This window comes from Rattus norvegicus, chromosome Y (genome assembly GCF_036323735.1).
Source record: "Rattus norvegicus strain BN/NHsdMcwi chromosome Y, GRCr8, whole genome shotgun sequence".
Classification (NCBI taxonomy): Eukaryota; Metazoa; Chordata; class Mammalia; order Rodentia; family Muridae; genus Rattus; species Rattus norvegicus.
This window is the reverse complement of record NC_086040.1, coordinates 16,823,084-16,836,271: the sequence shown is the minus strand read 5'-3', so window position 1 is coordinate 16,836,271 and position 13,188 is coordinate 16,823,084.

Sequence of the window (13,188 nt, the reverse complement as noted above, 5' to 3'; positions counted from 1 at the left end):
CTTCATTTCTTACTTGACGGAGTGATAATTGACTAGAGCATTGTTCAACTTCCATGTATATGTGTGTGTTCTTTCCTAATTGTTATTGAACTGCCTTAGCCCATGGTGGTCTGTTAGGATGCATTGGATTATTTCTATCTTTCTGTGTCCTTTGAGGCCTGCTTTTTGACTCATTATATGATCAATTTTGGAGAAAGTGCCATGAAGTTTTGAGAAGAAGTTATATCCTTTTGTTTTATGATAGAATGTTCTAAAATATCTGTTAAGTCATTTGGTTTATAACTTCTCTTAGTCTGTCTATGTCTCTGTTTAATTTCTGTTTCTGTGATCTGTCTAGTGATGAGAGTAGGATGTTGAAATCTCCTGCTATTATTATTTGCTGTGCAATATGTTCGTTGAGCTTTAGTAAGGTTTCTTTTATGTATGTAGGTGTCCTTGTATTTGGAGCATAGATATTTATGATTTTAAGTATATGTTGGTGAATTTTTCCTTTGATGAATATGAAGTGTCCTTTCTTATGCTTTTTGATGACTTTTGGTTGAAAGTAGATTTTATATGATATTAGAATGGGTACCCCAGCTTGCTTCTTCAGACCATTTGCTTGGAAAGTTATTTTACAGCCTTTTACCCTGAGGTAGTGTCTGTCTTTCTCCCTAAAATGTGTTTCCTGTAGTGTAAAACACTGGGTCCTCATTACATATCCAGTTTTCAATCTTTGTCTTTTTAGTTGGGAAATAAGTCCATTGACTTTGAGAGATATTTAGGAATAGTGATGGTTACTTTCTGTTATTTTCATAATTGAAGGTTGTTTATGTTTGCCTGCCTCTCTTCTCTTTGTTGTGAAAAGATTAATTTCTTGCTTTATCTATGATTTTACTTGCCTCCTTGTGTTGGGGTTTGCCAGTTAGCTTCCTTTGTAGGACTGGATATGTAGAAAGATATTGTGGAAAATTGGATTTGCCATGGATTATCTTGGTTTCTCCATCTATGTTAATTGAGAGTTTTGCTGGATACAGTAGCCTGGGTTTCCGTTTGTGTTCTCTTAGTGTCTATATGACATCTGTCCAGGATCTTCAGGCTTTCATAGTCTCTGGTGAGAATTCTGGTGTAATTCTGATAGGTTTGCCTTTATATGTTATTTAACCTTTTCCCTTACAGTTTTTAATATTTTTATTTGTTTTGTGCATTCGGTGTTTTGACTATCATGTGATGGGAGGATTTCATTTTCTGGTCCAATCTATTTGGAGTTCTATAGGCTTTGTGTATGTTTATGGGCAGCAATTTCTTTAGATTAGGGAAGTTTTCTTCTATAATTTTGTTGAAGATATTACTGTCCCTTGATGTTGGCAGTCTTTACTCTCTTCTGTACCTGTTAATCTTAGGTTTGATCTTTTCCTTGTGTCCTGGATTTCCTGTATGTTTTGGATTAGAAGCTTTTTCTGTTTTACACTATCTTTGACAATGTCAATGTTTTCTATGGAATCTTCTCCTCATTATATTATGTCTTCTATCTGATTTATCCTGTTGGAGATTCTCACATCTATGACTCCTGATCTCCTTCCTAGGTTTTCCATCACCAGGTTTGTCTTCCATTGTGTTTTCTTTATTGCTTCTAATTCCATTTTACTTCTGGAATTTTTTTTTTCATTTCCTTCTCCGGTTTTGTTATTTTTCCAGTAGTTCTTTAAGGTACTTTTGTGTTCTCTCTTTATGGGATTCTACTTGTTTACTTCTGTATTTTCTGTTGTCCTGTATTTTCTTTTTTTTTTATTAACTTGAATATTTCTTATATACATTTCGAGTGTTATTCCCTTTCCCAGTATCCGGGCAAACATCCCCCTCCCCCCTCCCCTTCCTTATGGGTGTTCCCCTCCCAACCCTCCCCCCATTGCCGCCCTCCCCCCACCAGTCTAGTTCACTGAGGGTTCAGTCTTAACAGGACCCAGGGCTTCCCCTTCCACTGGTGCTCTTATTAGGATATTCATTGCTACCTATGAGGTCAGAGTCCAGGGTCAGTCCATGTATAGTCTGTAGGTAGTGGCTTAGTCCCTGGAAGCTCTGGTTGCTTGCCATTGTTGTACATATGGGGTCTCGAGCCCCTTCAAGCTCTTCCGGTTCTTTCTCTGATTCCTTCAACGGGGGTCCTATTCTCAGTTAAGTGGTTTGCTGCTGGCATTCGCCTATGTATTTGCTGTATTCTGGGTGTGTCTCTCAGGAGCGATCTACATCCGGCTCCTGTCAGTCTGCACTTCTTTGCTTCATCCATCTTGTCTAATTGGGTGGCTGTATATGTATGGGCCACATGTGGGGCAGGCTATGAATCGCTTCTCAGCCTTTTGGCTAAGATCAAGTATAGTGTCCTGTATTTTCTTAAGGGAGTTATTTATGACCTTCTTAACATCCTCCATCATCATGATACAATGTGAAATTAAATCTAAATCTTGTTTTCTTTTGTGTTTGGATATCCAGTGTTTGCTTTGGTGGGTTATTTGGGCTTGGATGAGCCCAAGTAGTTTTGATTTCTGTTGTTTGCATTCCTGTGCTTGCCTCTAGCCATCAGGTTGTCTCTGGAGTTAGCTTGTCTTGCTTTTTCTGACAGTGCCTTGACCATCCTCTAGGCTCATGTGTCAGGACTGCAGTAGACCTGTATTCCTGGTTTTTTTTTGTTCCCCTTTATGGGAACAGAATATTCTGCTCTCATGCATGGAGTTGCTTCTGTACACTAGCTTTCAGCCATCCCTGTGAGCAGGAACCAGAAGGAACTTCCCATACTTCTCCTAGGTCTCTCTTTGGGGAGAGTGGGTACAGATGGCACAAGATGTTTTCCTCTTGAGTAAGTAATCTGGGCAGAGAGTAGTCTCCTCTGGTTACCTAGGTGTGTCTGCTCCTCTGAAGTTCTAGTTCCCCACCCTCAGGCTTTGGGTGCAGGGAGCTGTTTGAGCAGTTCAGTTCAGATCCAGGCACAGTCTGTAACATCGTGCTCCTGCTGCTTTACTCCTCCTATATTCCTGTGTCCAGAGACACTTTGCAGTTTCATCTTGGGCCAAAGATGTAGGCAATGGTGGGCAGAAGGGTCAGTCTCTGTGCCTTGTAGGCTCAGTATTGTCCACACTCCTGAGTGATCATCTCTCTCTCCCAAGGCATCTAGGAGCAGGGAGCTCTGGGCCAGGTTCAGCATGGTTCAGGAGACAGCTAGAAATTGGACGATCCTGAAGCCAGAGGAGTTCTGCCTTGGCGTGTCCTGAGTCCACCAGTTAGGTCACTTCGAGCAGAAAAGTTGGATTCACCTCTGGTCTCAGGCCTGAAGTCACTCCTCGGGATGACTTTCAGCTCTCCATGACAGCCGCAATCAGAAATGACCAGCCCCTACTGCTAATAGGGCCCTATGCACAGGAAGCTCAGATGGAACTAGGTGTTTATTTTTTTTTTTCTTGAGTCAGAAATTTGAGCAGAGGTGTAAGGGGTTTCTGCTCCTCTAATGGTCTAAGTCTTCCCCATCCCACACGAGATTTGGGGGTAGGTTGCTGTTTGTACCAGTTCAGATCCAGTTTGGGCTGCTAGGCTCCTGCAGCTTGACTGCTCCTATATTCATGTGTCCAGAGGCACCATGCAGTTTCCTCTTGGGCTTGGGATGTGGCCCCAGGTGGGCAGAAGTGGTAGTTTCTCCATCCCTGAGGTCTCAGTATTGCCCACACTTCTGTTTGATTAGCTCTCTGTCCCACGGAGTTTCTAAAGGAGTTTCAAATATTCATCCCCCAACCTACAGTTCTCCAATCTTTCAATTCTCCTCCAAAGTATGTTGCAGAAGACAGCTCTGGTCAACGGGAGGTACAACAGGCCCCATCAGACAAAGAGGGGTGCAAAACTTCCTCTCTTAAAAGTAATCTCATTGATTTCTCATATTCCACAAATGAATCAAGTCCTGCCCCCTCTCCACGAGAGACTTTAATAACTTCGAAATCTGCCAAAGTAGGGCAGAGAGTTATGTCTATTCACAAAGACAGTCAAAGGTGTCTCCCATCTCCACCACAGTGCCTTATGCAATCTGCTTCCAGTAAAGTGAGTTAGAAACCTGTTTCTGCTGACAAAGGGGATTTCAGAAATTCCCTATTGAATCAAGAGGACATTCAAAGTCCTTCACTATTAAAAATGGGCTTAAATCATCTCTTATGGTCCAAGGGGGACAAAATGCAGTGACAATTCCCCATGTGAACTTCATAACACACATACCAGCCCATGCAGAGACAAAACTTTCTGCATGTACACCATTAGATCAAGGATCATTGGCAGTTTCAGAAGGGACTCTTGAGAGTTCCCCATGCACACAAGATGTGGTAGAAAATTCTGAGTCCACCCAAGGACTCTTGTGCCTTCTGGACATATAAAATATTATCTAGCACCCTGACCATCTCCCCCCAGTGCTTCCATGATCTTACCAATCTTTCAGCAGGGGACAAGGGTTGTCCTCATCCACAGAAGCAGGTGAAAGACGTCTTCTCAAATCTATTGTCCCTCAGAAAATGAGTTTAATATATTCTGTAGCAATGACAAGGGAACCCAAACATTCCTGTTGTAGAAGGAAACTCATAGATGCTTCCTCTTAACAACAGGTTTTCACAATATCCCTATACAACAGAGAATTATTCAAATATCCTCTACCACACGAAAGGACCCTCCTGACTTTTAATCAGGCCCAAAAGAGTCAAGTTTATCACAACACACAGTCACTGAGCCATGCAGACTCCATATTTATACAATGTGCAGGGAAGATAAAACATTCCCTACCTCCTCAGGGGACCCTAGGTCATTCTGTCCTGAAAGAAAAGGCTCCAAAATTTTTACATATACATCAGAGATGCTAGAATTTCCCAAAACTGAGTAGAATTTTCTAAGTATTATCTACCTCAAAAACAGACTGTGGGACAGGAAACATCTACAAAAGGAGTGCTACCCACAGCCACATATTTACAAATGCCTTATGGATGTGACACATGTACAAAAGATGTTTTAGGACATATTCCATCTATAGAGAAGGTTATGGATCAAACCATATCTTCACAAGGAGTGATCGAACATGACATGCAAACACCAGTGTCTGTAGCATCCTTGACATAAGAGGAAACAGATTCCTTGGAATCCATTTGTGCAAAAGAGTGCATACAACCTTTGGAACCTTCACTAAAGACTATGGGAACTTCCTTATCTACTCAAGATCAGCCATCTTCCCCAACTACAGAAGATGCTACACACTCTTCCAAATATGCACATAGGGTTGTCTGTCCTTCTTCATACCCACAAGCGGACCCAGAACATCTGCCAAATACCTCAAAGGCTCTGGATTTTACCTTATCTTCTGAAGGGACTTGGAACCTGTTTTGCCTATCAAGCAGGCTAGGAAACCTGACACTTCTATACAAAAGTCTTTTTTCCCTTCTTCAGCAGAAGAAATTCATCTTGGAACTTCCACAATTACACAACGATATCTAGAAAAATCCTTATCATGAGGAGGTCTCTCAGACCTCTCACAAATGTCCATATTGCTCTAGGAGAGGCCACATCTTCAGAGGTAGCTCTAATACATTACCCCCATTCTAACGTCACAGTCAGGATATCCACTCATATACACAGTACATTAAGACATTCCTCTTGTGAGAAGGATGTCTTAGTATACACTGCATCTGAACAGCATGCTTTACAACTATCCCCATCTACCCAAGTACATTTATTTAATATGTCCACTCTGGGGAGAATTAGCCGACATTCTATCTCTACCAAAATCGACCACAGGCATCCAGTTTCTAGAAACAAAGGGTTAAGATTTGATCCTTCTGATGAGTATTGAGAAATTTCTCCTCTAAGTGATCCTCATAACACACACACCAGCCCAAGCGGAGGCAAACTTTTCTGCATGTACACCATTAGATTAGAGCCATTGACAGATTCAGAAGGGGTTCTTGACAGTTTCACACCAACGAAAGATGTGGTAGAAAATTCTGAGTCCACCCAAGGGACTCTTGTGCATTCTGTACATAAAAAATATGATTAGCACACTCTCCATCTCCCACAGTACTTCCAATGTCCCTATACAGAGAATTATTCAAATATCCTCTACCACCGAAAAGGACCCTCTTGACTTCTCATCAGGCCCAAAAAAGCCAAGTTTATCTCAACACACAGTCAATGAGTCATGCATTCTCCATATTTATAAAATGTGCAGAGAAGATAAAACATCCCCTTCCTCCTCAGGGGACTCTAGGTCATTCTATCCTGAAAAGAGAGGCTCCAAAATATTCCAAATATATATCAGAGTTGCTAGAATTTCCCATAACTGAGCAGGATTCTCTGAGAAGCACTCTATCTCATAAAGAGTCTGTGGGACAAGAAACATCTATAAAAGGCATTCTACCCACAGCCACACCTTTATAGATGGCTTGTGGTTGTGACACATGTAGAAAAGATGTTCTAGGATATATTCCATATGTAGAGAAGGTTATGGATCCAACCATATGTGAACCAGGAGTGGGGGAACATGATATGAAAACACCAGTTTCTGTAGCATCCTCGATATCTGAGGAAAGGAATTTCTTGTTTTCCATTTGTGCAAAAGAATGCATATGTTCTCCGCAAATTTCAAAGGAGGCTATTTGAACTTCCTTATCTCCCCAAGATCAGGCCATCTTCCCCAACTACAGAAGATGCTACACACTCTTCCAAATATGCACAAAAGGGTTTCAAGTCTTTCTTTATACCCACAAGTGGGCCCAGAACATCTGTCAAATACTTCAAATTCTCTGGATTCTACCTAATCTTCTGAATGGGCCTTGGAACCTGTTTTGCCTATCAAGCAGGCTAGGGAAACTGGCACTTATATATGAAAGTCTGTTTCCAATTCTCCAGCAAAAGAAATTTTTCTTGGAACTTCCACAATTACAAAACGATATCTTGAAACTTCCTTATCTGCTCGTGAGGCTCTCAGACCTCTCAAGATGTCCATTATGCTCTAGGAGAGGTCACATCTTCAAAGGTAGCTGTAATACCTACCCCATACTGACATCACAGTCAGGATTTCCACACATATACACGGTACATTAAGACCTTCCTCATCTGAGAAGGATTTCTTAGGACCTACTGCATCTGAACAGCATGCTTTACAACTATCCCTGTCTACACAAGTAGAATTATTTCACATGTCCACTCTGGGGAGAAATAGCCGACATTCTCCCTCTATCAAAATCGACCACAGGCATCCAGTTTCTAGAAACAAAGGGTTAAGATTTGATCCTTCTGATGAGTATTGAGAAATTTCTCCTCTAAGTAAGACAGTTTCAACTTTCCCCCTTCTGCTAAAAGGGATCTTGTGCCATCTTCTGCTGCCAAAGAGACATCAAAAGCTACAACTACTCCTCATGTGAGTCCTACACCTTCTCCATCTGTCCAAAGGGCCATGGAATTTTCCAAAAATGATGAAGAAATTGTGTAAAGTTGCCAATCCTTACAAGGGCATGCTGGACATTACATATTGTCCCAAGAAGCTCAAGTACCTCCTCCTTCTACCAAAAAGACATGCTAACCCTCTACCCTAGGATTACAGGGGATTTCTTCACCCCCTCTCTAGGGCTCCAGATGGTGATCTCCATGCTCAAAGTGATTAGTAATTGTGCAAATTAGACTTCAAAAATACAAAACTTTTTTTTTTATATTTCCAAAGGTCTGAGGGAAAGTCCACATCGAAAAAAAATCATTTAGACCTTGTGCAATTAGACAAAGTATATCAAAAAAATTCCATGTCTTCTAAAGCATCTAAAAATCAAACTGGCTCTAGCACTCTTCCTGGGAATCATTTACCATCAGCTATACAATCCCCAGGAATATCGAAATCTAAAAAGTGGTATCTCGAAACTTTACCATCTGACAAAGGTCTTTAGGATGTTCAGCAATTTCTCCAAGAGCTTGGTGAACCCAGAGAACAAAGAACTAAAGCCATCTGCCAATGGTGTTTCCCAAAACCACATATTTCTTCTTTCCTTTTAAACCAAGACAGGAAGCCAGCTTCCTTCTCCACATCTCTGATCTCTTCTTTCTATTTGCTCTCCCTCCCAAATGGCTCATTACTCTGAATTATAGGCCAATTAGTAAACCATAGATACATGGAAGGAATGTCTGAGAGGCAGTTGCTGACAAGACAACACTTATGACGTCACAGAAGAAGCTAGGGCTCTCCAGGATACAAGAGATTTTTTCATGGAGGGCCAAATGTTGATGTCACTGAAAACTGCCATGGCCTACCTTCTAAACTGCTGTCATTATGTTGACCAGATTTGGAGGTGCCCTTTCCAGGAGTGTCTCCTGTGACACAGTAGAAACCTTTACATTCTACATCTCTCTAAAGCTAGAGACTTCTCTCTGCTTCATTACTGGTTACATGCTCTGAATGAAGAAAGTTAGTCAGGGGCTTGTCCTGGGTAGAAAAAATCTAGGAACATGGAAGGAAGGAGAATCTTCTGGAGAATAATTTTATTCCCAGTTCCAATCATGTGACATGAAGTTCAATTCCCTAGGTTTTCCTGGTTTCGCAGGTGCCAGTATTTTCCCTACAGACCTTTAATTGAGTGAATATTGTTTTATATTTTCTGATTGTAAATTCATTGACAGGGGACATTATATATGTAATCAAAGTTTCATTTTTCCAATTCCATTTTTGCCATGAATTTGGTATCAAAAGGGCCAAGCAATAGAGTGAATATAAGAGTGGAAATATTGTGTACCTACCTCAAATGATGAATCCCAAGTCCTTATTTTATCCATAAATTACCGTACATCGTAAAGCAAAGGAAAACATGGACTATAGAATTTGGTTCTGAAGTTCTATTAGATATCAGTTCTCTAATATTTACCTTCCTGTGTTACCAGGGAAAGAGTTGAGGGTTTTGGATGTTTTGCCATGATTCTTTCTTCAGGCAAAACATCAGTTTCTGGGTGATGCACATCGAGAGGAATGGCTTTAGGTCCAGTGAAACCTCAACTTCAATATGTTATAAGAACAGGAAGGAGTTTATTTGGCATTGTCATTTGTGGATCCTATATTCTTGACCTAGTTATGAAGAATCCATGTAAATATTGCATCAAAATTCACAGTTGTAGGAGCCACCAAATACACACACACACACACACACACACACACACACACACACACACACACACACACATATATCTAGGCACCAAATCTAGATAAGATTGTTGAAGCTAAGAAGAGCATGCTGCCAGAAACTGGATATAGATCTTTCATGAGAGACGCAGCTAGAGCATGTCAAATACAGAAGTGAATGCTAGTGGCAAACCAGAGAACAGAAAATGGACCTCTTGTTTGCAGATGTTGAGAAAGGATTTCAAGAGCTGAATGGCCTTTCAAACCCATAAGAACAACAATTTCAACTAACCAGAACTTTGTGGTACTAAACCATTATTCAAAGAATATGTATGGGCAGACCTATGGTTCCAACTGCATATGTGGTAGAGTATGGTGATGTTGGACATCAGTGGAAGGAGAAGCCCTTGGTTCCCCCTTGTTTTTACTGCTAGTTCAAGGGAATGTCCAGGAACAGTAAGGGGGTTATAGAAGAAGAGAAAGGGGACGGGCTAGGAATATTATGGACAGGTAACTGGGAAAGGAAATTATATTTGAAATGTAAATATAGAAATATCCAATTAAGGAAGCTATAAAATTTGTGAAAAAATAAAAAAGGAAATAAAGAAAAAAATTGGCAGCTAGCCAGACCTATTGACTCAGAACCCTAAAGAGTCCCTGTCAGGGAATCGTAGTCAGAATAATACTGGGGGAAAGACTGAGAAGATGAAGTCCAAATTTGAAGCGTTTCTCTTTCCCAGATATGAGTCTCAAACAGAAACTACACTATGGGAATCCAAATCATGGCTGAGTTTACACTGAGCTTAGGACAGAATACTTGTCTTTTGCTTGTTCCTTAGGACCTTTTACTTCTGGGATAAAGAATCAAAGCCATGAGCTCTCAAGAAAACAACTGGGCCCTTTCCAACACATCGCTTTTAGAATAACGAATTTAATGACATAAACTCTCTGACTTCCAGGAACTATAACAACCAGGGAAGTCCACATGCTTCTGGGAGGCTCTCAGCTCCTTATTCCCTTATGTTGAAGGCTCAGATAAACGCTATCTCTTCAGCAAACCCACTGAACCCCTAACCAGGATTCACTGAGCTTTTCAATTTACCAAGTATTTCTTCACTTTTTATACAAATACAGAAGGCCAGCTTCCTTCACCCCATCTCTGTACTCTTTACCCTCTTCCTTCTCCATCCCAAATAGCTGTTTTTTTTTAATTAGAGGCCAATTAGTAAACCCTACAGTTACTGAAGGAATATCCGAGTGGCATTTGCTGTCAGGACAACACTTGTAACACCACAAAAGAAGATAGGGACCTCCAGGGTAGGGGTATATTTCAGGCAGGGCCTAATGATGATGTCTCTGAGAACTGCCATGGACTAACTTCTTTTTTTTTTTTTTTTTACTAACTTGAGTATTTCTTATATACATTTCGAGTGTTATTCCCTTTCCCGGTTTCCGGGCAAACATCCCCCTCCCCCCTCCCCTTCCTTACGGGTGTTCCCCTCCCAACCCTCCCCCCATTGCCGCCCTCCCCCCACAGACTAGTTCACTGGGGGTTCAGTCTTAGCAGGACCCAGGGCTTCCACTTCCACTGGTGCTCTTACTAGGATATTCATTGCTACCTATGGGGTCAGAGTCCAGGGTCAGTCCATGTATAGTCTTTAGGTAGTAGCTTAGTCCCTGGAAGCTCTGGTTGCTTGGCATTGTTGTACTTTTGGGGTCTCGAGCCCCTTCAAGCTCTTCCAGTTCTTTCTCTGATTCCTTCAATAGGGGACCTATTCTCAGTTCAGTGGTTTGCTGCTGGCATTCGCCTCTGTATTTGCTGTATTCTGGCTGTGTCTCTCAGGAGCGATCTACATCCGGCTCCTGTCGGTCTGCACTTCTTTGCTTCATCCATCTTGTCTAATTGGGTGGCTATATATGTATGGGCCAAATGTGGGACAGGCTCTGAATGGGTGTTCCTTCAGTCTCTGTTTTAATCTTTGCCTCTCCCTTCCCTGCCAAGGGTATTCTTTTTCCTCATTTAAAGAAGGAGTGAAGCATTCACATTTTGATCATCCGTCTTGAGTTTCGTTTGTTCTCGGGATCTAGGGTAATTCAAGCATTTGGGCTAATAGCCACTTATCAATGAGTGCATACCATGTATGTCTTTCTGTGATTGGGTTAGCTCACTCAGGATGATATTTTCCAGTTCCAACCATTTGCCTACAAATTTCACTAAACTCGTTGTTTTTGATAGCTGAGTAATATTCCATTGTATAGATGTAACACATTTTCTGTATCCATTCCTCTGTTGAAGGGCATCTTGGTTCTTTCCAGTTTCTGGCTATTATAAATAAGGCTGCGATGAACATAGTGGAGCATGTGTCTCTTTTATATGTTGAGGCATCTTTTGGGTATATGCCCAAGAGAGGTATAGCTTGATCCTCAGGCAGTTCAATGTCCAATTTTCTGAGGGACCTCCAGACTGATTTCCAGAATGGTTTTACCAGTCTGCAATCCCACCAACAATGGAGGGGTGTTCCTCTTTCTCCACATCCTCGCCAGCATCTGCTGTCACCTGAGTTTTTGATCTTAGCCATTCTCACTGGTGTGAGGTGAAATCTCAGGGTTGTTTTGATTTGCATTTCCCTTATGACTAAAGATGTTGAACATTTCTTTAGGTGTTTCTCAGCCATTCGGCATTCCTCAGCTGTGAATTCTTTGTTTAGCTCTGAACCCCATTTTTAACAGGGTTGTTTCCCTGCAGTCTAAGTTCTTGAGTTCTTTGTATATTTTGGATATAAGGCCTCTATCTGTTGTAGGATTGGTAAAGATCTTTTCCCAATCGGTTGGTTGCCGTTTTGTCCTAACCACAGTGTCCTTTGCCTTACAGAAGCTTTGCAGTTTTATGAGATCCCATTTGTCGATTCTTGATCTTAGAGCGTAAGCAACTGGTATTTGTTCAGGAAATATTTTCCAGTGCCATGTGTTCCAGATGCTTCCATAGTTTTTCTTCTATTAGTTTGAGTGTGTCTGGTTTGATGTGGAGGTCCTTGATCCACTTGGACTTAAGCTTTGTACAGGGTGATAAGCATGGATCGATCTGCATTCTTCTACATGTTGACCTCCAGTTGAACCAGCACCATTTGCTGAAAATGCTATCTTTTTTCCATTGGATGGTTTTGGCTCCTTTGTCAAAAATCAAGTGACCATAGGTGTGTGGGTTCATTTCTGGGTCTTCAATTCTATTCCATTGGTCTATCTGTCTGTCTCTGTACCAATACCATGCATTTTTTATCACTATTGCTCTGTAATACTGCTTGAGTTCAGGGATAGTGATTCCCCCTGAAGTCCTTTTATTGTTGAGGATAGCTTTAGCTATCCTGGGTTTTTTGTTATTCCAGATGAATTTGCAAATTGTTCTGTCTAACTCTTTGAAGAATTGGATTGGTATTTTGATGGGGATTACATTGAATCTGTAGATTGCTTTTGGTAAAATGGCCATTTTTACTATATTAATCCTGCCAATCCATGAGCATGGGAGATCTTTCCTTCTTCTGAGGTCTTCTTCAATTTCTTTCCTCAGTGTCTTGAAGTTCTTATTGTACAGATCTTTTACTTGCTTGGTTAAAGTCACACCGAGGTACTTTATATTATTTGGGTCTATTATGAAGGGGTTCGTTTCCCTAATTTCTTTCTCGGCTTGTTTCTCTTTTGTGTAGAGGAAGGCTACAGATTTATTTGAGTTAATTTTATACCCAGCCAATTTGCTGAAGTTGTTTATCAGCTTTACTAGTTCTCTGGTGGAACTTTTGGGATCGCTTAAATATACTATCATATCATCTGCAAATAGTGATATTTTGACTTCTTCTTTTCCGATCTGTATCCCTTTGATCTCCTTTTGTTGTCTGATTTCTCTGGCTAGAACTTCAAGAACTATATTGAAAAGTAGGGAGAGAGTGGGCAGCCTTGTCTAGTCCCTGATTTTAGTGGGAGTGCTTCAAGTTTCTCTCCATTTAGTTTAATGTTAGCAACTGGTTTGCTGTATATGGCTTTTACTATGT